General features: G+C 48.1%; 1 protein-coding gene and 1 long non-coding RNA gene across 36 annotated transcripts in view; both read right to left on the bottom strand.

The window, feature by feature from the left end:
* CLEC16A (C-type lectin domain containing 16A) overlaps positions 1-22,600 on the bottom strand; it is a 238,236-nt gene that overhangs the window by 100,319 nt on the left and 115,317 nt on the right. The gene's annotated exons all lie outside the window — the stretch shown is intronic.
* On the bottom strand, positions 10,774-12,615 carry LOC144338388 (uncharacterized). The gene is made up of 2 exons (XR_013412445.1): positions 12,494-12,615; positions 10,774-11,970 (listed from the first exon to the last, which is right to left on the bottom strand). It is a non-coding gene; the product is annotated as an uncharacterized LOC144338388 (long non-coding RNA).

Below are 22,600 nucleotides of genomic sequence, written 5' to 3'. Positions count from 1 at the left end.
GGCTGGGACTGAGGGTAAACCACAGATCTATGGGAGGAAGAGCTGCAACTTTAAACCTAGATGGGGAGCTCCCACTCTCCCTAACTGGGTGGAGAAGCTGTTCATGCACAGCTGGGCTCCCACAATTTCCAGTGCTGAATATAACCCCATGCCCACACACAACTAAACAAAACTAGAGTATAGATTTGCCAAATATGGAAGTTTTAACATTTTACATTCGGGGCAGGCAGGACTTCCTCAACCCAGCTGTGAGTCTTAGGCCTTAAAGGAAGAATGCATTCCTTTCCTTCCAGGAGAAGAGAGAGGTGGAGGAGAGGGAGTGCCAGCTTAGCTTGATCCCCAGGGCTGGGCTGGCCCAGGAGGCAGCAGGGCCACCATAAACCGCTGCTGAACGAATGCACAGCTGCTCTGGCTGCCTTTACACACCACCCATTCCCAATTCACCAGTAAACCCACTGGGATGTAAGCCTCATCAAGTCTTACTTGTAGCCCTAAGTTTTAACCCAAAAGAGTTCCTGTCTTTGGTGTCAGCCAGTATCAGGAGCTGGGGTGGGCTGGCTCCTGTTTTCAAGAGAAACACTTTCCTCACAGCAGGAAGAGAAGTGAAAGACCGGACCCTGGGTCTTCTGGCAAGGAACAGCCTCAATGGGGAAGTGGCAGCCAGCCGGGAGCCCTAGGGCCCTGGCCCTGCAGGGGTGAGGAACTGTCCACGAGCAGATCTACACTTCTACAGAGCACACTGTCGCGATTTCCCATGTGTACACGTGTACATACACACATGCACACACTCACGTGTGCACACACACAGTTTCTAAGGTTATTTGGGGTTTGTTTTTTAACAACAGCCACCAAAATCAAAGGAGACATGCACGAACCTTCACAGAACTTCAATTCTCACTCATATACTTGAGGCCAGAATCAGCTGACTGTATTCTTTTTTTTTTGAGACGGAGTCTCACTCTGTCGCCCAGGCTGGAATGCAGTAGTGCCATCTCGGCTCGCTGCAACCTCTGCCTCCCAGTCTCAAGTGATCCTCCCACCTCAACCTCCCAAGTAGCTGGGACTACAGGTGACTGCCACCACACCTGGCTACTTTTGTTCTCATTTCTTGAAGAAACAAAAAGGCACATTTATTTCATTTCGTTTAAAAACCCAACCACTTTGGTCAAGGACTAGCATTCTGCAGCGGAACATTTAATGACTGGAACACTCTAGTCCTTTCCTGGAGAAAGGCCTCTTTCAAAAGCCAACTTGGGCTTTTGGTTAAAATTCCTCATGGCTCAAATTGGCTGGAAAGAACCCCGATGCTCTCCTGGCTTGGAATTGCTGTCCTGTAAGAAATGATAGGGCCCTATGACTTGAGGAATCTGGGGAGTTGGTACCTCGTGACTAGGTGGGGAGGGTAGGGGAGGGGCCAGATGGCCATGGAGGAGGATATTTGAGCCTTTTAGGGCAAAAAGGAAAGGAGAGCTTGGGGAGACGCAAGCCAGGGCTACCTTGGGGAGCCCTACCTGGAGGCACCACAGTAGCAAGGACATGGGTGGCTAGAGAAGACACGCAAGAAGGGCAGGATGTGGCTGGGTGGCCCAGAATGGAGGAGGCAACCTGGGAATATCAGGGGGCTCAGACCAGGGGCATTCTAGAGATGGGAGTACGGTGGAGAGGGGGCTGAGGGCAGAATTTTAACTTGTACCACCAAACGGGGGCTTTTTTGTCCAGACAAAAGGACAAAAGATTGCTGTCTCTGAGACCCAGGGGCCCACTGGGCATGCCTCCACCCTGCACTGGGGCTGCAAGGTCAGAGGGATCGGCCAAGGACAGGGCAGGAGGTGGGGCCCAGGCCATAAAACGGAAGAGCGTCTGAGGGGTAGCTGTCCCCTGCCTGTTCATCTGCTTAGTTCTCCAGGATTCCTCAACTGCAGCGTGTCCTGCAGAGCCTCTGCCTACCCTTCCAGCCCCATCTGCTGCCAGTTTCTGCATCCCACCTGGGGTGGGCCGTAATAGCCCCCAAAGATGCCCATGCCCTAATCCCTGGAACCTGTGAACATATTACCTTATAAAAGGGATTTCACGGGTGTGATTGAATCTAAGAGCCTGAGCTGTGGGAGGTCATCTTGGATTACCTTGACAGGCCAATCTAATCAGAAGCGGTTCTAAAAGTGAAAGAGTGAGGCAGATGAGGAGGTTGGAGTGATGCAGTGTGAAAAAGACTCATCCTGCCATTGCTGGCTTTGAGGATGGAGGGAGAGGCCATAAGTCAAAGCATAGGTGACCTTTATAATCCAGAAAAAGCAAGACAACAGATTCTCCCCAGAGCTTCCAGGAAGGACTAACACCTAGACTTTAGCCCAGTGAGACCTGTGGCAGACTTCTGACCTCCAAAGCTGTAAGAGAATAACTGGGTGTTGTAGAAATGTATAGCTGCAGCCATAGGGAACTAATGGACCACCCAATGTTCCAGACACGGGCTACTGACCTGGTAGCCAAATATACCTGTGTGTCTTCACTGCAGATGCCCCCTCTGCCTGGAAGGCCCTTCCCCAGGTTGTCTGCTGCTGCACACTGGCTCACAACAAGCCCTTGGTTCAAAGGCTTGGACGCTCAGAAGCAATTCTAGTCCCTGTTTACCAACCACCCCCAGCAAAGGTCCAACTACTTTGTATTTTTCTTGTTGATCCTGCAGTTTCCAGCAGAGCACCTACACCCACCTGCTAAAGTGCCTCACTGTGCTAGATGCCTGAAGGGAGGAGGGCTCTGTCTTGTCCTTGTGTTTCTGGTAGCTAGCACAGTGCCTACCACTCAGCAAATGATGGATGGACAGGCGTGGAAGTGGGTGAGGAGACACTCAGAGTCCCTGCGTACAGTCAAGTGTGCAATCTGCAGTCTGGATCTTGCCCTTGTGTCCTGGCTCCCCTACCCTCTGGCAGAGAGCCTGACACTGAGCAGGTGTGCTTCAGCTTCCTCATCTGTAAAATGGGGGTAATTGCTGCTCCCACCTATAATCCCAGTACTTTGGGAGGCCGAGGCAGGAGGATCGCTTGAGCCCTGGAGCTCAAGATCAGCCTGGGCGACAGAGGGAGACCCTTTCTCTACAAAAAATTAGCTGTGTATGGTGGTGTATGTCTGTGGTCCCAGCTACTAGGGAGGGTGAAGTGGGAGGATCACTTGAGCCTAGGAGGTAGAGGCTGCAGTGTGCTGTGATTGTACCACTGCACTCCAGCCTGGATGACAGTAAGACACTGGTTCAAAAATAACATAACATATAACATAACATAACATAACATAACATAACATAACATAACATAACATAACATAAGATTAAAACAACAGGGCCTACATTGCCATGTTGCAAAGGTCAAATGTGTCAAGCTGTGTGAAATGCTCACAACAGTGCCGGCCCCAGGAAAGAGACCTGCACCCATCTGCTGAATAGATGCGTGAAGGGAGGAGGACTCTGTCTTGTCCTTCCTCGTGTTTCTGGTGGCTAGCACAGTGCCCACCATTCAGCAAATGATGGATGGACAGGTGCTGGAGTGGGTGAGCAAACACTGAGAGTCCCTGCCTACAGTCAAGTGTGCAATCTGCAGTCTGGATCTTGTGTTTCTGGTGGGAAACAGACGGGATACATTATGGGTACTGTGCTATGATAGGAACAGGATGCCATGATAGGAAGGGAAGCCGCTGAAGCCAGGGGCCCTGGGAGACCTCGGGAGACGGCAACAGGGGCTGCATCAATCTAGTCTGGAACCTTCTGCTAGACACTGCTTGGGACTCACATTTCCCAGAGTCTGCAGCATGGCTCATCAGACTGCAGGCAGCAAAGGGAAGGGGGCCCAGCAGGGAATAGTGAAAGCTGTAGATGTTCATCAGTTTTGCTCCTCTGGAGAATGCAAACCATAGCTGTGAGAGAAGCGAGTTTTATGAGAAACCAGTTGAAGGCTAAAGGTTAACCGGAGTCATTTAAATGACATGCATATTTCCTGGCTTTGTACAGCTCTGGAAAACCCCAATTGCATTTAGAAAAATGCAAAGTGTATTATAAAATTCAAAGGCCAGGGTATAGGTAGTAAAAAAAAGATAAATGCAAAAAGATAATGTGGATGTGCCAAGTTGAAAAACCAGGAAGTTGCATGTGGCTTTTCTACAAGAGAATTTGGCAGGAAAAGGAAAGAAAGTCTATCTCACCTTGAACCATGTATAAAAAATGGTGGCATCCTAGTCAGTCCAAAGGCTGGAGGGAAGATGGGATGAGAACTTTTAACTTTTAATTATTAGCAAATGACTGAAAAGTTGTGAGGACTGAGGGAGGCCAGCTCAGTCCCATCAACTTCTAAGCCTCCCTGGTCTGGCTGCCTCACGCTGGCCTGGACAGTCTCTGCTCCTAAGGCATTTTTATGACTCTGCCTGAAACAAAACAGGCCATTTCCAAGACTGGCACTGGTTCAGGACAACCACGAGAGATAGGAATGGCTAGGGTTTCAATGCTGCAGGGAGTTTCGAGTTCTGCAAGGGAATCTCCTGCCTAGCCCATGCAAGTGATTATAAACAAGGCCAAGCACAGAGTGGGTCCAGCTACCTTCTGAGCACACACACATGTAGCTGTGTGTGGGGCGGCGGGGCGGCGGGGCTGCAGGGCTGGGGACCGTCCAGGAGGCCCAACCTATTATGCAGGCCCTTCCTCTCAGACAGGTGCCCAAGGCTCAAGAGGGCAAGTGATTTGTCTTCAAATCAGGTAGAGGCACACTGTATGCAAGGTTAACTTCCACAAACTCAATTACACGCATTCAGGAAAGTGGAGAGGAGAGGGAGAGAAGCCTAACAGCTTAAATACCACAGGCCTCTCTGGCTGCCAGACCCATGAGTGAACCTTAGGGGCAGATGGGAATCTGCCTCCCTCATGGGCTTGGTTCTTCCTGCCTATCCCTTGAGCGCCCCTCAAAGTGCCCTGGTAAAGAAACCAGGATTTCATCTGATGTGGCCAACCTCTTCCTCTTAAAACCTGCTCAACGACCGGGTCTACTGCAGCCCTGCAGTTCAGACTGGCTGTGCCGGACCCGCTCCTCATTGAGAAATGTCACTCTCCCATGAGGGATCTGTGAGGCTGACTGGGACGGCAGGTGGTTTCCACCTGAGAAACTGACTTCGGAACTCAGAGAGATGTGACTGCTGTACCATGCCACCAAAGCCAGCCTCTCTGATGTCCTCTGGCTGACTAGCAGGTGGGCAAGGAGAGTTCCTAGAGGGAACTGGAATTCATGGAGAGCAGCAAAGTAGACACTGACTGCTGAGTTCCGGAACATTCCTCACTCTAACCCCATGGTTCTCAACACTGGCTATGCAATGGAATCCCCTAGGGAGCGTTTGAAAATACAGATGCCAGGGCCCCACCCCGGAGCCAATGACTCAGAACCTTCTGGAGTGGGGTCTGGGTACAGATTGTTTTCAAAGTGCTGCTGGGCCAGAAACCACAGGCCTTCCCACCACCCACCCTCACCCTTGGCCACAGTCCTGTCCTGGCCTGGCCTGGCCTAAGAGCAAATCAGATGCCCCTAGAGCGGCTCCCCTGCGGCAAACACATTTTCACTTCTATTTTCAGGGAGGTCAAAGTAAAAATGAAAATTTATGCTTTTACATGGCCCAAGCTCAGTATTCTGTACATTTCTCTACACACACACACACACACACAAATTTTTTTTGTGTGTAGAGATGGGGTTTCACCATGTTGGCCAGGCTAGTCTTAACTCCTAGCCTCAAATGAGCCGTCTGCCTTGGCCTCCCAAAGTTCTGGGATTACAGGCATGAGCCACCGCGCCTAGCCATATTCTGTACATTTCTTTTTTTTTTTTTTTTTTTGAGATGGAGTCTCCCTCTGTCGCCCAGGCTGGAGTGCAGTGGCTGGATCTCAGTTCACTGCAAGCTTTGCCTCCTGGGTTTATGCCATTCTCCTGCCTCAGCCTCCTGAGTAGCTGAGACTATAGGCGCCCGCCACCTCGCCCGGCTAGTTTTTTGTATTTTTTAGTAGAGACGGGGTTTCACCAGGTTAGCCAGGATGGTCTCGATCTCCTGACCTCGTGATCCATCCGTCTCGGCCTCCCAAAGTGCTGGGATTACAGGCTTGAGCCACCGTGCTCGGTCTCTGTACATTTCTTTTTCTTTTTTCTTTTTTTTTTTTTTGAGATGGAATCTCGCTCTGTTGCCCAGGCTGGAGTGCAGTGGCCGGATCTCAGCTCACTGCAAGCTCCGCCTCCCGGGTTTACGCCATTCTCCTGCCTCAGCCTCCCGAGTAGCTGGGACTACAGGCGCCCGCCACCTCGCTTGGCTAGTTTTTTGTATTTTTTAGTAGAGACGGGGTTTCACCGTGTTAGCCAGGATGGTCTCGATCTCCTGACCTCGTGATCCACCTGTCTCGGCCTCCCAAAGTGCTGGGATTACAGGTTTGAGCCACCATGCCCGGCCCTGTAATTTCTTAAAAGTTTATAAGTATGAACAACATTTGACATTCATTTGAAAAATCTGTCCAGGCCGCCTGCAGCACCACGCATTGTGTTCGTCACCAGCAACAGAGAGACCCTCACACCCTCCACCAGAGTTCTTAAGTCTTAAATCAGGATTTTGCTCTTTTTGTTTTTGACAAGGTCTCATGTTATCTCCTAGGCTGAAGTGCTGTGGCTTGATCACAGCTCATTACAGCCTCAATCTCCCTAGGTTTCAAGTGATCCTCCTGCCTCAGCCTCCCGAGCAGCTGAAACTACAGGCACATGCCACCATGCCTGGTTAATGATTTTTCTTTTCTTTCTCTTTTTTGAGACAGAGTCTTGCTCTGTCACCCAGGCTGGAGTGCAGCGGCACGATCTTGGCTCACTGTAACCTTCACCTCCCTGGTTCAAACAATTCCCCTGCCTCAGTCTCCTGAGTAACTGGGATTACAGGTGTATGCCACCATACCTGGCTAATTTTTTTTGTATTTTTAGTAGAGACAGGTTCACCATGTTGGCCAGATTGGTCTCAAACTCCTGAGCTCAGGCAATCCGCTCGCCTCAGCCTCCCAAAGTCCTGGGATTACAGGCATGAGCCACCATGCCTGGCCTTTTCATTTTTAGTAGAGAAAAGGTCTCTCCATGTTGCCCTGGCTGGTCTTGAACTCCTAGGCTCAAGTGATCCTCCCACCTCCCAAAGTCCCGGAATTACAGGCCTGAGCCACTGTGCCCGGCCCTGGTCTTTGTTTTTAAATAAAGAGATTCTAATGATCAGTCCTTGCGATTTCAGGTGCTTCTTAAGCCTCTACTTTAATGGGTGTTTAGGATTTAAGGTGACAACACTTTTCAGCTTTTCTGCCTAATCTGAATAAAACTCATCTCCCTCCTACAAGAGGGTAGGAGGAAGTGCTGCTCCATTCTTCTTGATTCCTGTTCTCCCCAGCAGGCCCTGGGGTGGGCTGGAGGGTGTGGATTGGCTGAGGGCAGGGTGGACCCGGTCAGCAGCTGAGCCAGGCTCTGGGGCAAGTGGCAGGCCAGCTTCCTGGGCTGGGAGAGGTGATGTATAGGAGAGATGGCCTTCTCCTGACTTATACCTTCCTTAAAGGTCGCACTGTCTGTCACTGGTTCAGAGATTTGTTTTGGGTGTTCTGTGGTTGATCAGATATCAGGGCCAGAAGGCAACCCTCCCCTCCTGAGGCCTGAATAGTCACCAGATCCTGTGTCAAATCTGGTGGCTGGGTTCACTGGGGAAGGTGGGCGTGTGATGCAGGGGAACCCAGCAGCTTCAGGGTGAGGAGCTGTGTGTAGGCGGAGCCCCAGACAGCTCACAGAGTGGGCTGGAGCGAGGGATGTCTTGAAACTCAACGTTAATCCTCAACCCCACTCCCCCCACGAATTCCTGTTTTCTGTGGCGGCTCTCACTGCCCTCCCTCCCCAACAGCCAGATGTCGTCAAGGAGGCTGGCTTTGGCAATCCTATGAGGCAGAGTGGGGGTTTTGGGGCACCATGAAGCCGGTGGCCCAAGGTGGAGATCTCTTGAGCCCCAAATGACTGGGCTAGCACAGTGAGGGGCAGATGGGGGGCACACACAGTACAGTGAGCTGACACCACGATGGGAAGCCAGGACCACTGAAGGGTCTGACATCTATTTAAAAGGATTCCACTGGCTGTTGGTGTGGAAAGGGCAGAGGAAGAAGCTGGCCCCCTAGTCCCAGTTTCTAAAGTCCCCACCAGCTGCAGGGGGAGCTAAAGGCAGGAAGACGGAGCTGGGTTCTCTATCTATGTGATGCTTAAGGTGGCAGAATTTGCTAAGAGCTTGGTCATAGGGATAAGAAGAAACAAGGATATTCCAAGGTTTGGCTGAATAACTAGAGTGATCATTTCTTGACAGAGGAGTAGTGGGGTTTGGATGAAAAACCCAAAGCCAGCTTCTTTGCCAGCCTTCGTCAACTGGGCTCTATCAAGATGCCAGGCACCGTGTGGAGCACTGATAGGCAGCGTCTCATCCTCCTGACATCTCATCCTCCCAAGCACCTCATCCTCCCCTTGGTCAAAAAACATGCCAAGGCGAGGCGCACGGGCTCACACCTGTAATCCCAGCACTTTGGGAGGATGAGGCAAGAGGATCGCTTGAGCCCAGGAGTTTGAGACCAGCCAGGGCAACATAGCAAGACTCCGTCTCTATAAAACATTTACAAATTGGCTGGACATGGTAGCACATGCCTGTGGTCCTAGCTACTCTAGAGGCTAAGGTGGGAGGAGCCTCTTGAGCCCCAGGCTTCAAGGTTGCAGAGAGTTATGATTGTGCCACGCACTCCAGCCAAAGCAAAAGAGTGACACCATGTCTCAAAACACACACACCCAAGGTCACAGTGCTGGGCTGGGACTCAACTGCTAGCAGGACCTCTGCCCCTCCCTGGAAGCCCTCTGGTGCAGCTGCACCCAGAAGCTGTCCAGATCCCAAGGGCTGATGTGCCTTGGAAGTTGCTGCTTTTTAAGCAAATCTAAGTCACTAAGTCCTTTCCTAGATGAGAAATCAAAACCATGGTCCCATTTCCAAACATGTGGGAAGGACTGGTATTTTGAAAAAATATTTTAATTGTAGAGTGCCTTCAGCAGAAACAATACAGATATTTTTTCTTGAGATAGGGTCTTGCTTGATTGCCCAGGCTGGAGTACAGTGGTGCAATCACAACTCACTGCTAATTTTAAAAAAAATTTTTGTAGAGACAGGGTCTCACTATGTTGCCTAGGCTGGTCTCCAACTCCTGGGCTCGAGCAATCCTCCCACCTCAGCCTCCCAAAGTGCTGGGATTATAGGCATGAGCCACTGTGCCTGGCTTAAAAACAATAATTTTAATAGGCAAAAAAACTCAAACAGTCTCTACTACTCAAATGCCTCATTTCTCTAACGCATAGAATTGAATCTAGAAATCCTGCTTTGTAGAGGAAAAAAGAATAATGTGTGTGTGTGTTTTTTTCAGAAGAACTGTGCCAGAGCCACTTCAATACATCACCAACAAAAGAGGGCACAGTTATTAGGTGACCTTGTGATCTCAGCAGAACATGTCTCTCTAATGTGGCTCAATTATGATTGTAAGTTTATAAAACAGGGAAAGATTACAGGAATATACATTAAACCACATCAATGAATGCTACTGAGAAAAAAAAAATAGGTCCAGCAGACAGGTACCAATCAAATAATCAATACACAGGAAACAGCTACATCACCCTCTCCTTTAAAAGAACCAAATAATGCTGCAATTGGATTTCCTTAAAAATTTTCCACTTGAACAAAACTGACAGCTCTATTATAATCACATTTCCAGTCAGTTTATAAGATACAAATTTCATTTCTCCGTATTTCTACTTCATTTCTGAAAAGTGGCCAGCAACATTATTCATCAAGTACACAGGGAAGAAGTTTAATTCATAGAGAGAGGGGAAACATTGTGATTTCCATGTTTTCCATTTCCTTAGAGAATTGGTAGTTTAACCGAAACTTGATTTTTTTCCCAGTCTGTCCCAAGTTCAGGGTGCCTGTTTCAAAGTGGGGTAAGGAAAAAGAAAAGAAAAAGAAAAAGAAAAAGAAAGAAAAGAGGAAACATTTTAGCCCTTAGAGAGAGGTTAAATAATTTGGGGTAGCTCAACTGTTGAAATCAAAACAATCTACATTTTTAGAAAATGCCAAGATGGGTTTAAGATACTTGGTATATTTCATTAGAGGGGGAAAAAGTCTGCAGTGGGAACCTGATATTCAAATGTATGGTAATGATGAACAAACATTATTTTTCTAACTCGCGATCCAACTGCCTGAAATTACTCAAGATGAGATTTGGAAATGCTACTTCTATGTTAATGAAAGTCCTTCAGTATTTATGAATAATTACAGTGACTGCTAAAGCTTTCATCAGTTCAATCCAAGAAGCCTTTTTTGAGTGTCTACTATGTGCCAGGCCCTATGCCAGGCCCTAGGGATATACAGTTGGTAAGTGCATGTCTGAAATGTGCACCAGGCACATGGAGTAGGAGGGAGGCTGGGAGGGCCATCCAGGCAGGGACGACAAGAGCAGGCAGGCTGTGTTCAGGAGCCTGTGAGCAGCGCTGGGCACCGCGTTGGCAGATGCAGCAAGACACACGGCAGAAGAAGAGTGTTGAGGGTAGCTTGGGCCGGTGCACTGAGGGGATCTGAGAGTTTACAAGCAGGGACACGATGGCGGGTTAGGCGCCTTTTACACACTGGGCATCAGGGTGGATGAAGCAGCGTGGGGCAAGGCCATGGGCTGGGGTAGAATGGGGGAGATACTGGGCAGGGGAGAGGTGTGGAGAGGCCAGACCAGGGATGTGGCAGAGCTGTGGAACCCAGGGAGTTGATGACCCCCCTGATTGTGAGGTTGGAGGAGGGTTGGGAGTGATTCCAAGTCAGGTTGGGTGATGGGCAGCTGCTCCATTAAATGTCTACCTGTGGAGCGACCCCATGAAGACTGCAGACTATGCTTCCTTTAAAGACAAAACATGGGGCCCTGCGGGTGGGGGCAGAGAACAGGCCAAAGTGCCACAAAACCACACTCGCCTTGCAATACAACTCTTCAAATGCCATATACATACTTGCCTCTCGGGTTTCACGTTAACATTAGTTCACTTCAGAGTCAGCACTAAGCAAACCGCTCCTCCAGGGCCCCATGCCTGGATGCTTGAACTAAATTGCCCCCAAGGAGACATCTGGGTCTGATTCAAGTCCCCACCCCACCCTGTGGTTTCAGCTCTTCAATCAGACAGCACCCACTTTCCTGAAAGTCATCTTTCCAAGAACCTTATCATCTAGTTAACGAGGCTGTGTAACCTCCTCTGCTTTTCAATGTGTCCCCTGGACAGAAGCAGTCATGAGGCTGTGCTTTGTTAGGATTCCTACAAAGAACCCTCCAAAGAGAACAGACATATTTCAGTGCCCAATATGCAGTCAAGAGGATGAATTGTAATGACTGTTTCTATTACAAACACCTGGGTACACTTGGTGTAATGCTGAGTATTTCTGATGGATTTTTCTCTTTTACTCTACAGAATGGTCCTGAGGTAGGCACTATGAGACCCACTTTACACATGAGGAAGAAAGGCTCAGAGAGGTGAACTAATTTGTCCAACGTCACATAGCAGGAATTAAAACCCAGGCTTTTCTAAATCTGGGGCTCCAGTTCCTAAACATTACACTCCCCATCTATTAAATGTTGGATTTTCAAGGACCAGATTATCTCTCTCTTGTCCCTTCCTTTTTATTTTGAAGATTTTCAAACTCTGATAAAAGTTTAAAGAATAGTATAACAGGCCAGGTGTGGTGGCTCATACCTGTAATCCCAGCACATTGGGAAGCCAAGGCAAGAGGGTCACTTGAGGCCGGGAGTTCGAGACCAGCCTGGGCAACATAGTGAGACTCTGTCTCACACACACACACACAAAAATAGGCAGGCATGGTGGCACATGCCTGTAGTCCCAGATACTCAGGAGGCTGAGGTGGGAGGATCGCTTGAGGCCAGGAGTTCGAGGCTGCAGTGAGCCAAGACTGTGCCATTGCACTCTAACCTGGGTGACACAATGAGATCCTATCTCAAAAAGAAACAACAGTGTAATAGACAAACATGTACCCTTCACCTTGATTCATCACTTGTTGACAGTGGGCTGTATTTATCTGCTCTCATTATACCCGCACACACACACAGTTTTATCTTCTGAATCAGTCCAACATTACAGGCATCAGACACTTTACCCCTACACACTTCAGCCGATACTTCCTAAGAACAAGAACATACTCCCACAGAACCACAATGGCATTATCACACTCAAGAAATGTAATATTAGCCAGGCCAGGGGTTTTGCCTATAGTCCCAACTACTCAGGAGGCTGAGGTAGGACTGCTTGAGCTCAGGAGTTCAAGAGCAGCCTGGGCGAAACCTCATCAAAAAAAAAAAAAAAAAAAAAAAATTCAGCCAGGTGTGGTGTTGCACATCTGTAGTCCCAGTTACTTGAGAGGCTGAGGTGGGAGGATCACTTGAGCCCAGGAGTTTCAGGTTGCAACACTGCACTCCAGCCTGTGTAACAGAGCAAGACCCCGTCTCTTAAAAAAAAAAAAAAAAAAAAAAAAAAAAAAAAAAAAAAAAGAAACGTAATATTGACCTCAATTATATCACTCAATGACAATCCATATGCAAATTTCTTCAGTTTGCAGAAAAATGTCCTTTAAGGCTACTTTCCCCCCTCAATCCAAGATCAATCCAGTCTGACAACTGTCATGTTTCTTTGTTTCAATTATCTAGAAACAGTACCCCTACCTTCCTCCCCCTCTTTTTTGGTCTTCCACAACATTTACATTCTTAAAAAACTCAGGTCAGCTGTCTTCTAGAATGTTCCACATTCTGGATTTGTTTTTCATTGTCTTTCTCATTTATGCCACTTTCTCATTTTCACTAGGATGAGAGGCACATGACAATGCCTGGGCCATCAGCAAAATAAGCCAACATAGAGAATTTTCCAGAACTGACAGATAGGACCACAAAACTAGTACTGGTTTTGCAAGAGAAACAAATCAATGAGCTCACATTTTCACGGACTGACAGTCAAACCACATACTTGCTTGGGGAGCTTCATAATACTTTTGCTGGAAACTAATCTCCAGGCAATCCGATGAAAATAGCTAGGGACTTACACTCTGCCTAAAAGCTCTTGTCTGCAAAGAAGTTGGGGTGAAGCATGCAGAATGCTAGGAAGTGGGACCCTGCAGAATCTTTATGATATTCATATTCATACGCAAATAAAGAATACACAAAGAGGGCGATGTGGTCAGGATTTCAAACATGGAGCAAGAATTTGGGGTATGGTTTTCGCATGTGAGCTTTGATGGGCCTCGTGGTGTCCTCCAGTGTACTTGTTCTGGAGAACAAGTGGTTTGCAGGTTGGGGTTGGTGAGAAGGCACAGTCAGAGCAAAGACTCTGAGATGGGCACATGCCAGGTATGTTTGAAGAAGAGTAAGGAAGCAGAGACAGGGAGGTGATCAGGCTCAGGGGTAAAGGTCTCTGTTTTTTATTCAGACTGGGATGGGAGCCCACTTTGAACAAATGAATAATATGATCAGGCTTTTAGTTTAAAAGGAAGACAGTTCACGCTGCTGAGAATAAACTCTAGGGGACAAAGCAGAAGCTAGTGACTGGGCAAGAGACTACTGTAATAATTCAGATAAAAGATAATGGCACAGCTGGGTGCAATGGCTCATGAAAGTAATCCCTGCACCTTGGGAGGCCAAGGTGAGAGGAATGCTTGAGCACAGGAGTTTGGGACCAGCCTGGGCAACATAGTGAGATTCCCATCTCTAGCTTTAAAAAAAAAAAAAAAAAAAGGCCAGGCACGATGGCTCACACCTGTAATCTCAGCATTTTGAGAGGCCAAGGTGGGCAGATCATGAGGTCAGGAGATCGAGACCATCCTGGCTAACATGGTGAAACCCCGTCTCCAGTAAAAACACAAAAAATTAGCTGGGTGTGGTGGCATGCACCTGTATACCCTGCTACTTGGGAGGCTGAGGCAGGAGAACGATGTGAACCCGGGAGGCGGAGCTTGTAGTGAGTGGAGATCGCACCACTGCACTCCAGCCTGGGCAACAAAGTGAGACTCTGTCTCAAAAAAAAAAAAAAAAATGGATGGTGGCAGTTCAAACAAGGTGCTGGGAGAAGCTGGGAGAGATGGTAAGATCTTGACAATACAGTTGTCCCTCCATATCCATGGGGACTGGTTCCAGAACCCCGCAGAGGATACCAGAATCCACAGATGCTCAAGTCCTTGATATAAAACGGTATGGCATTTGCACATAACCTAAGCCCATCCTACCACATTCTTTAAACCATCTCTAGATTACTTATAATAACTCATACAATGAGATGGCTATGTAAATAGTTGTTATGCTGTACTGTTTTTAAAATTTGCTCATTTTGCATGGCTGTATTTTTTTGTTGTTGTTGTTTAAAAATATTTTCAGTCTAGGTATGGTGGCTCATGCCTGTAATCCTGGCACTTTGGGAGGCTGAGGCAGGAGGATCGCTTAAGCTCAGGAATTTAAGACCAGCCTGGTCTCAAACATAGTGAGACTCTGTCTCTATAAAATATTTTTTAAAAAATTAGCTGGGCATGGTGGCACGCACCTGTGATCTCAGTTACTCAGGAGGCTGAGGCAGTAGGATTGCTTGAGCCTGGGGGTTGGAGGCTGCAGTGAGCTATGATTGCACCACTGCACTCTAACCTGGATGACAGAGTGAGAACTTGTATCAAAAAAAAAAAAAAAAAAAAAAAGTAGTAATAACAAAAGGCCAGACACAGTGACTCACGCCTATAATCCCAGTATTTTGGGAGGCCAAGGTGGGTGGATTGCTTGAGACCAGGAGTTTGAGACCAGCCTGGGCAACATAGAGAAACCCTGTCTCTACAAAAAATACAAAAACATAGCCGGGTATGGTGGTGCCTGCCTGTAGTCCCAGTTACTTGGGAAGCTGAGGTGGGAGAATCACCGGAGCCTGGGAAGTTGGGACTGTAGTGAGCCATGATTGCACCACTGTACTCCATCCTGGGCAACACAGTGAAACCCTGTCTCAAAATAAATCAATGGCCAGGCACAATGGCTCATGCCTGTAATCCCAGCACTTTGGGATACCAAGGCAGGCAGATTGCTTGAGGCCAGGAGTTTGAGACCAGCATGGCCAACATGGTGAAACCCTGTCTCTACTAAAAATAAAAAAAATTTTAAAAATAGCCGGGCGTGGTGGCATGCACCTGTAATCCCAGCTACTTGGGAGGCTGAGGCATGAGAATTGCTTGAACCTGGGGGACGGAGGTTACAGCAAGCCGAGATTGTGTCTCTGCACTCCAGCCCAGACGAAAGAGCGAAACTGCGTCTCAAAAAATCAATAAATTTTTAAAATTAAATAAAAATAGAAATGTTTTCAATCTGTGGTTGGTTGAGTCTTTGGATGCAGAACCTGAGAACACATAGCGCTGGCTGTATTTTGCAGTAGGAGCTGAATAGGTCTGCTGACCAAGTGGAAGTTGACTTTCAGAGAGAGAGGGGAGTCAGGGATGAGCCTGTGGTTTTTGCCACCGGCATGGAACTGCCACCAACTGAGTCTGGAAGTCTGCAGGGAGGCAGGTTTTTTGGGAAAGCTCATGCCTTGTGTTTGTGGTAACCAAGAAATGCTGAGCAGGTAGCTGAGTACACAGGTCCGGAGTTCAGCAGAGACTCTGGCAGCTGGGACACGGGTTCATCCCCATGAAGAGGAGCAACTAGCTGCTGCCTGTGGGGATGCAGATGCTGTGTGGACAGACTGTCACCGTCTCATATTCAAGGTGATAGCTAGGTTTTTACGATAAAATATCCTGATTTTAAAATGTTAGCAACTAACGTAAAATTTGCTTGCAAATGCTTTACTGGCCATGAAGCTACATCTGTGGGTCCACCTGCCTGAGGACGAGCCGTTCGCAACCTCTATATCCACCTTATTGTTCTGCCTTACAATAATCCCGCAAAGATGGGCATCACTGCTCTCATTTAATTAATGAAGGAACTAAAGCACAGAGAGGGGAATAGATTTGTCCAAGGCCACATGGCTAGGAAGAAGCATGGCTGAGATTCAGTCTGCATTTGTCTGGGACCCAAGGCTTCCTCCATACCCTCAGCCTGACTTTTAAACAGGCAAGTCCTGGCCTGGAAACAGCCAGAAGGAGAGCAAAGGGAAGGTCCACAGTGGCCTGCCTTGCCAGGAGGTGAATACAACCCAAATAGTTGGGTTGTTGTTAATAATTAGCTTCAAAGGTACCATGGTTTGGAGAACAAGCCGGATCCAACAGGATGGACCGTCGTGCAATAAAAGCCCCTGTATCTAGGCCACAGAGTGGACAGAGCAGCACTCAAGACAAGTCTCTGGAGCAAACCAGAGTGTGCAAGCCCGGTGTGGATGCCAGCTTGTGGACACCACTTCTGTAGTTCATGCCTCGCAGGTCTGGCCTCCCAATGGGGCTCCCTGCTGTAATGCTGCCCTGACCCATAAATCTCTTCCACGGAGGCCAGAGAGGGCCTTGTGAGTTACCAATCTGATCATATCAGCCAGATAAGAACTTTTCTCACTGTTTTTAAAACAGAACCCTGAATGCTTGATACGCCCACAGGGCCTGCATGGCTTCCTACCCAGCCTTATCTTGCCGACCACCTTCACCCTCCCACTCCCCGACCCTGTGGCCCCACTGCCATCTCTCATCTTCCCCAAATCCCCATCGGCCCCAGGGCCTTCGCTTCTGTGCCACTTCTAAGCCTCTCTGACCTCCAGCCAGGTTAACCCCGTCACCTGCTCTTAGAACAGGAAACACGGTGGCCATCGGACTTTGATCTGTGCTGCCATGATTGGGGTTTGCCTTCCCCATAAGACTGTGAGCTGGGAAAGACAAAGACACTGGCTTTTACTAGAGTCATTGGTCTGTACTTGCTTTTTTTAAAAAAAAAAAAAAAAAAAACTCACCACCACAACAACAAAAAACCCACTCTCCACTAAAGCACAGTATGTGGGTACACAGTTGCCACTACTGTTTCCTGGAAAGACTGGCCCTCGTTCTGAAATGATGTGCTACCTACTCAATATTAACAATATTAAAGGTAATAATAATGTCTTTTATGAAATGATGGTTCATAAATGCTTTTTTTAAAAAATGACTACTTGGTAAACAAACAAAACAAAAGTTGGCGATCTGTCCCCAAAAGCTTTGTTTTATTTTTGTTTTGATGATTTTCTGGGCTATGAAATCCTAAGGGCTGGGACCTACTGTTCTGTACTTATGAGTATTTTCCAGGCCCCCAGAGCCTGGGAAGTGTGTCCAAGCCTGGAAGAGTGCTCAGATCCAGTGTACAGAGGTCTGCTTATTCACAGATGTTTCTCTGCAGGTTTTGGGACTTCCCTTACACACCACGTGATCTAACACCCTGTCGTGAGGATCTTTCAAGGAAGAGCCAGCTAGGTTATGCCAGGCAAGAGTAAAAATGACCCAAAACTGCACAATGATTACGTCAGAAGTCTCAGACAACAGAGTATCATGCCGGCTACTAAACACAAGAGTTCTGAATCTACGAAGTAGCGAGGAGGCTTCCGGCCTGCCCCCCATCCCCTGGACATCCCGGCTGAGCTCCTTCACAGCACTTCTCACCTGGCCGCCCCACCAACCTCAGCACCTTCTGCTTGGAACCAGCTCCTCCTCCAGGATCAGCCCTGCTGATGACAGAATCACCATCCTCCCAGCCCCTGCCACCTGGACTGCCCCAAGCTCAGAACCTCAGAGTAAACCGAGCTCTCCAGCATCACCACTGCGAAGTGTCACAAAATGCTGTACCTAGACTGTCCCGTCCCTCTTTGCCCATTAGCACTGACCCTGGCCCCTGCCACAGCCTCCTAAATGGCCTCTCTGCAATTCTGTCAGGCACTGTTCTAGGCACAGCACAGATAATACTCATCTACTCCTCCCAGCAAGTCCTATTTCACAGCTGTGGAAACTGAAGCGCCAGGAGACTCAGTTCCCTTAAGGTAATATAGCTGGCAAGCAGAAAGCAGCAAAGCTGGGACTTCCATCCAGGCACAGTCTGGCCCCTGAGTCCATGCTCCTCACCACCCTGCTGCATGGCCTTTCTAGCCCCCGATGCAACTGGAAGGCCCCTGCTGGGACCATCTGATCTGGCAGTGCCAGCTGTAGAAGTGTCCGTTTAAGACAGATGTCCCTGTGAGAAAGCCCTGGAGTTGAGACCTGGCTCTTCCCAACCACTGACCCGCTCTTGCTACTTGTGTGCCGGCCACCCCAGTTTCGGTGAGGACCTTGGAACATGGCATGCTCTCTCTCACCTCAGCCTCACCTCTGCCATCCTTAAAAGGCAGTCCTCATTTCTGTGCTTTCTCGTAGAAGCTTCTGATCCCTCCTGGCACAGCACCTCTTCAGAGAGGCCTTTCCTAACCAGCCCATGAGGATTTTCTTCCTGGTTACTCTCTAGCATGGACTCTGCTTGTCACCTCTACAGAGCCATCCCAATCAGTCTGTGATCATGCATTTACTTAACTAACCTGTTAGTGGTCGCTCCCTCCATCCTCCCCTCCCCCAACTGGAAACACCTCAAGAACAGAAGCAAAGTCTGGCTTTAGATCACTCTCACATCTCAGCTCCTAGCACTGTGCCTGGCATACAGCAGGTGCTCAATAAATAGCTGAATGCATGAGTGGGTCTTCATTGAATGGGCTTCACAAACGGATTTTAGAAATCAGAATACAAGTTAGATACAAGCACCACATGCTATGGCTGCAACTATGTGAATGTCAGGTGCCCACATGAATAGGCTGAAAGGAAACTGGACACTGAACACGCCTGGTTGCCAGGTGTCTCTTTGGGGTGTATGGATAATGGACAGATTTCTCCCCGACTATGGTTGCTCATGATATTTGGAAACAGGCAAGAATCTTTTAAGGAGGCCCTGAGGTCAATCCCAAGGAATCTGTGGTTTCTCCTCAAAGCTTACTTGTCCTTGGTCAGGAGGCACACTGGAGTGAGTGAGTGAGTCTCACAGCCTACAAGGGATACAGCTCCCTTCCTCCGGCCAAAGCAGCCAGAGCCATCTTTCTTAACTCTCAAAACAGTGCCATCATCCGAGCGATGACCTGAATGTCTCAGGATACTGTTCTCACAGTGTTGCTTAAGCAGAAAATGCCAGCCCCGTGGAGCCCAGCAGGATGAGTTTCAGCTTGTGTGTTCAGCAGCTGCAGCAGCAAAGTAGCCAGCTCCCACTCACTGAGCACCTACTAAGTGCCAAGCATGGCGCTGTGAGCTTTACACATTATCTCATTTGAGCTCCGTGGAAAGTCTTTTAGAACCATGTTTTCGTTTTGGTTTTATTTTTTTGAAAGAGGGTTCTCACTCTATCGCCCAGGCTGGAGGGCAGTGACACGATCAGGGTTCACTGCAGCCTCGACCTCCCAAGTTCAAGAGATCCTCCCACCTCAGCCCCTCAAGTATCTGGAACTACAGGTATCTGCCCATCACGACTGGCTAATTTTTTTTTTTGGATTTTAGTAGAGACAAGGTCTCGCTATGTTGCTCTGGCTGGTCTTGAACTCCTGAGCTCAAGTGATCTTCCCACCTCGGCCTCCCAAAGTGTTGAGATTACAGGTGTGAGTCACCACATTCAGCCCTAGAACCATTTCAAAGGTAAGGCTACTGAGCCTCACAGGCATGAAGACTCTGGAGAAGATTACAAAGCTGATTACTCCAATAATGCCAGCGGCTGCAAAATCAAATGTCAACAAGACAGGGCGGCAGCACACGGGTGAGCACAGGCCCTGTCTATAGGCCCCTGCACCCTGGCCTCCAGCCCAAAGCAGCAGCTGGGGCTGGGGAAGCACTCGGTTTGCAAATGGTGGCAACCAATTCTATTAAAAGGAACAATACAAAGTACTTCTCTGTTAGAGAGAGGTATTTCTAGATGTAATAATATGAAGTCTTCCATTTGCTTTAACACACTGTGTGGGTGGATGGTATATTTTAAATAGACAGATGGAAGGGCAGATAAAACAAAAATTAGCTAAATGGTAAAAGCTGTTGAAGCTGAGGGCTGGGTATATGGAGATTCATGATGCTATTTTCTCTAGAAATCGACTCTTTTTTCTAGTTCCTCCCCTTTTCCCTTCCCTCCCTTCCCCTTTCTTCCTTCAATCTCTCCCTCCCTTCAACTTCCTTCCACTTCCCTCCCTCCCTTCCTCCCTCTCTCTCTTCCTTCCCACCCCAGCTCCCCATCACTCCAGCAGATGTGGCACATGTGGCTGCCAGTTCCTGACCTCTGCCCTCTGCCACTTTCCTCTCTAGTGAAAAACAAAACGGACTTCACTTGAAGTGTGACCAGTTTGCCTCTTTCCTGAGTGGTGGCCACTTCTTTGATGGTCCCCATGAGCAGCCACCTTTTATGCCAGAGTTCGGCTGTCACACCCAGCCGAGAGACCTGCTGCTGGTCAGCAAGCACTTATGGTGGCTTCTGGGGAATATCCTTCATGCTGTCATTTCTCACTGAAGTGTGACAAGGGCAGTGAATACGCTTTATGCCACTTCTTCCTGCTGTGTGGAGATAGCACTCCTTTAAGCCTACCAGACCACATTGAGTCAGGTAAACAGTGAGCAGTCCCTAACATTTCTCCCTGAGTCAGCTTTCTCAAGTTCATCAGGGAGACAAAAACATGCCCAGCTTCCAGCCATGCAGCAAGCAAGAATGGCTTCACCTGTCCTTCACCTCTATTTTGTATACACAGAAGGCATTTGGTCAGATTGCAGAGTAGGGTGATTTTCCCCCTCAAAGGAAGGTGAGGAGAAGCTCCAGCATTTACAATCCCTCCCTCAAAACAAAACAAAAAAACAAAAACAAACAAACCAACAACACAGGCATATCTTATTCTAGCACCATGTGCTTCCATAATCCCTAGTATTTTCTGAATGTCACCCCTCTTAGCAAAAGACATAATTTGCAATCAGGCTGGGCAAAGACAAACAGCCATTACTTTCTTAATGGCCAACTACCCAAAAAGGCTCAGTTAAGTGATCTCAACTAGCAATCTAATCAATTAAAATTGGTAAATGAAAAACTTTTAACCTTTACTCCAGCAGGCCATTCCTAGGGGGAGGAGGGAAGGAATGTGAATTCCCAGCATAAAATTTAATTCCATTTCAAGGGTGCAAACATTTTTGCTGCCCTGATGAAGTGCCCCCTCCCCACCCCCACACCTCACCCAAAGCAAGCTCTTTCTCTCCTTGAATCAAATCAGAGAAAGGCTGGTTATGATTCTTTGCAGTCAACTTGATCAATTTAAACCCTTAGAGAAATCCCTGTGGTCATTTCTCAAGGGTGAAAGGGCCAAAGGAGATGGGCAGCGGGCAGAGAGGCGTCACAGCTGCTTTATTCTTCCAAGAAAGGGAAAGATAAAACGTAAACAAGAAGGCCAGAAAAAGACACTAGACAACCAGGTAACACACAATACGCATTCACTGAGAACCTCTACGTGTCAGGCAGCATGCTATGCTCCTCACACGCATGACCTCCTGCAATACTGACTACAGTTTGCTGAGTACAGTTACACGGTAGGCACTATGCTTGGTCATGTGATATTTCATATTCTATTTCATTCAATCCTGAAAACAATTCTGTACTTTAAGAAAGACCGTCTCATTTTACAGGAGAGGAAATGGAGGCTGTGGGGGTCTAGTCATTTGTTCAAGGGAATACAAAGCAGGGTCTAGATCACAACTCTATAGTTTTGTCAAAACTCATTGAATTATACACTAACACTTGGGGAATTTTTTTGTATGTAAATTATACCTTAATAAAGCTGATTTAAAACAGCAACAACAATGCTACAGAGAGTGGCCCTGTGCTGTTTCTGCCCACCCAGCCACCATCCCTTCTTTGCTGATTTTCCTTTGAGGGCCGCCTCTTCCCTCTCTCAGGTGATGGGGTTCAAAAATAACTGGCCCTCCCTCCCAGGTCCAGGGCTGGGCATGCAACCCCAGCTTAGACAATCAGTGAGTCACATTCCTCTGACCACTGGCTGGTTCAGGGATGGTCACGTGGCCCAAGCTAGGCTAATAACAGCTCTACCCAGACTTTTAGAGAATTAAAGGGAAAGAGAAGCTCTCTTTCCATCAGATTGGCTGAACAAATCTTGGGGCTGCTGATGGCCATCTTGTCACTACCTGGGAGAGCCCTCCTGAGGATGAACAGAGGAAAGCAGAGTTGAGAGATGGACGAGGGCAGCTTCCTGAGGACACTGTCTGAGCACCTGGATCCAGCCATGCCTGAAGGTAGCTTACTCCTGGACTTCCCAGTGACATCAGTCAATTTCCCTCTCTTTTCCTGAAGCCAGCTTAAGTTGGATTTTCTGTCTCTCATGACCAAAGACTCCTAATATACCACAATGCCCTTAAGAAACAGAAAACCATGCTGCTCATTAAGAGTGCCTGTGCCCTGTAGCAAATGGAGGAAAGAGAAAGCTATACAAATACGAGAGGGGTTCCAGGAACATGGTCAGGC

Source organism: Macaca mulatta, chromosome 20 (assembly GCF_049350105.2).
Source record: "Macaca mulatta isolate MMU2019108-1 chromosome 20, T2T-MMU8v2.0, whole genome shotgun sequence".
Lineage (NCBI taxonomy): Eukaryota > Metazoa > Chordata > Mammalia > Primates > Cercopithecidae > Macaca > Macaca mulatta.
Note: the sequence above shows the minus strand (reverse complement) of the source record. Positions and strands in the feature narration are given on the sequence as shown.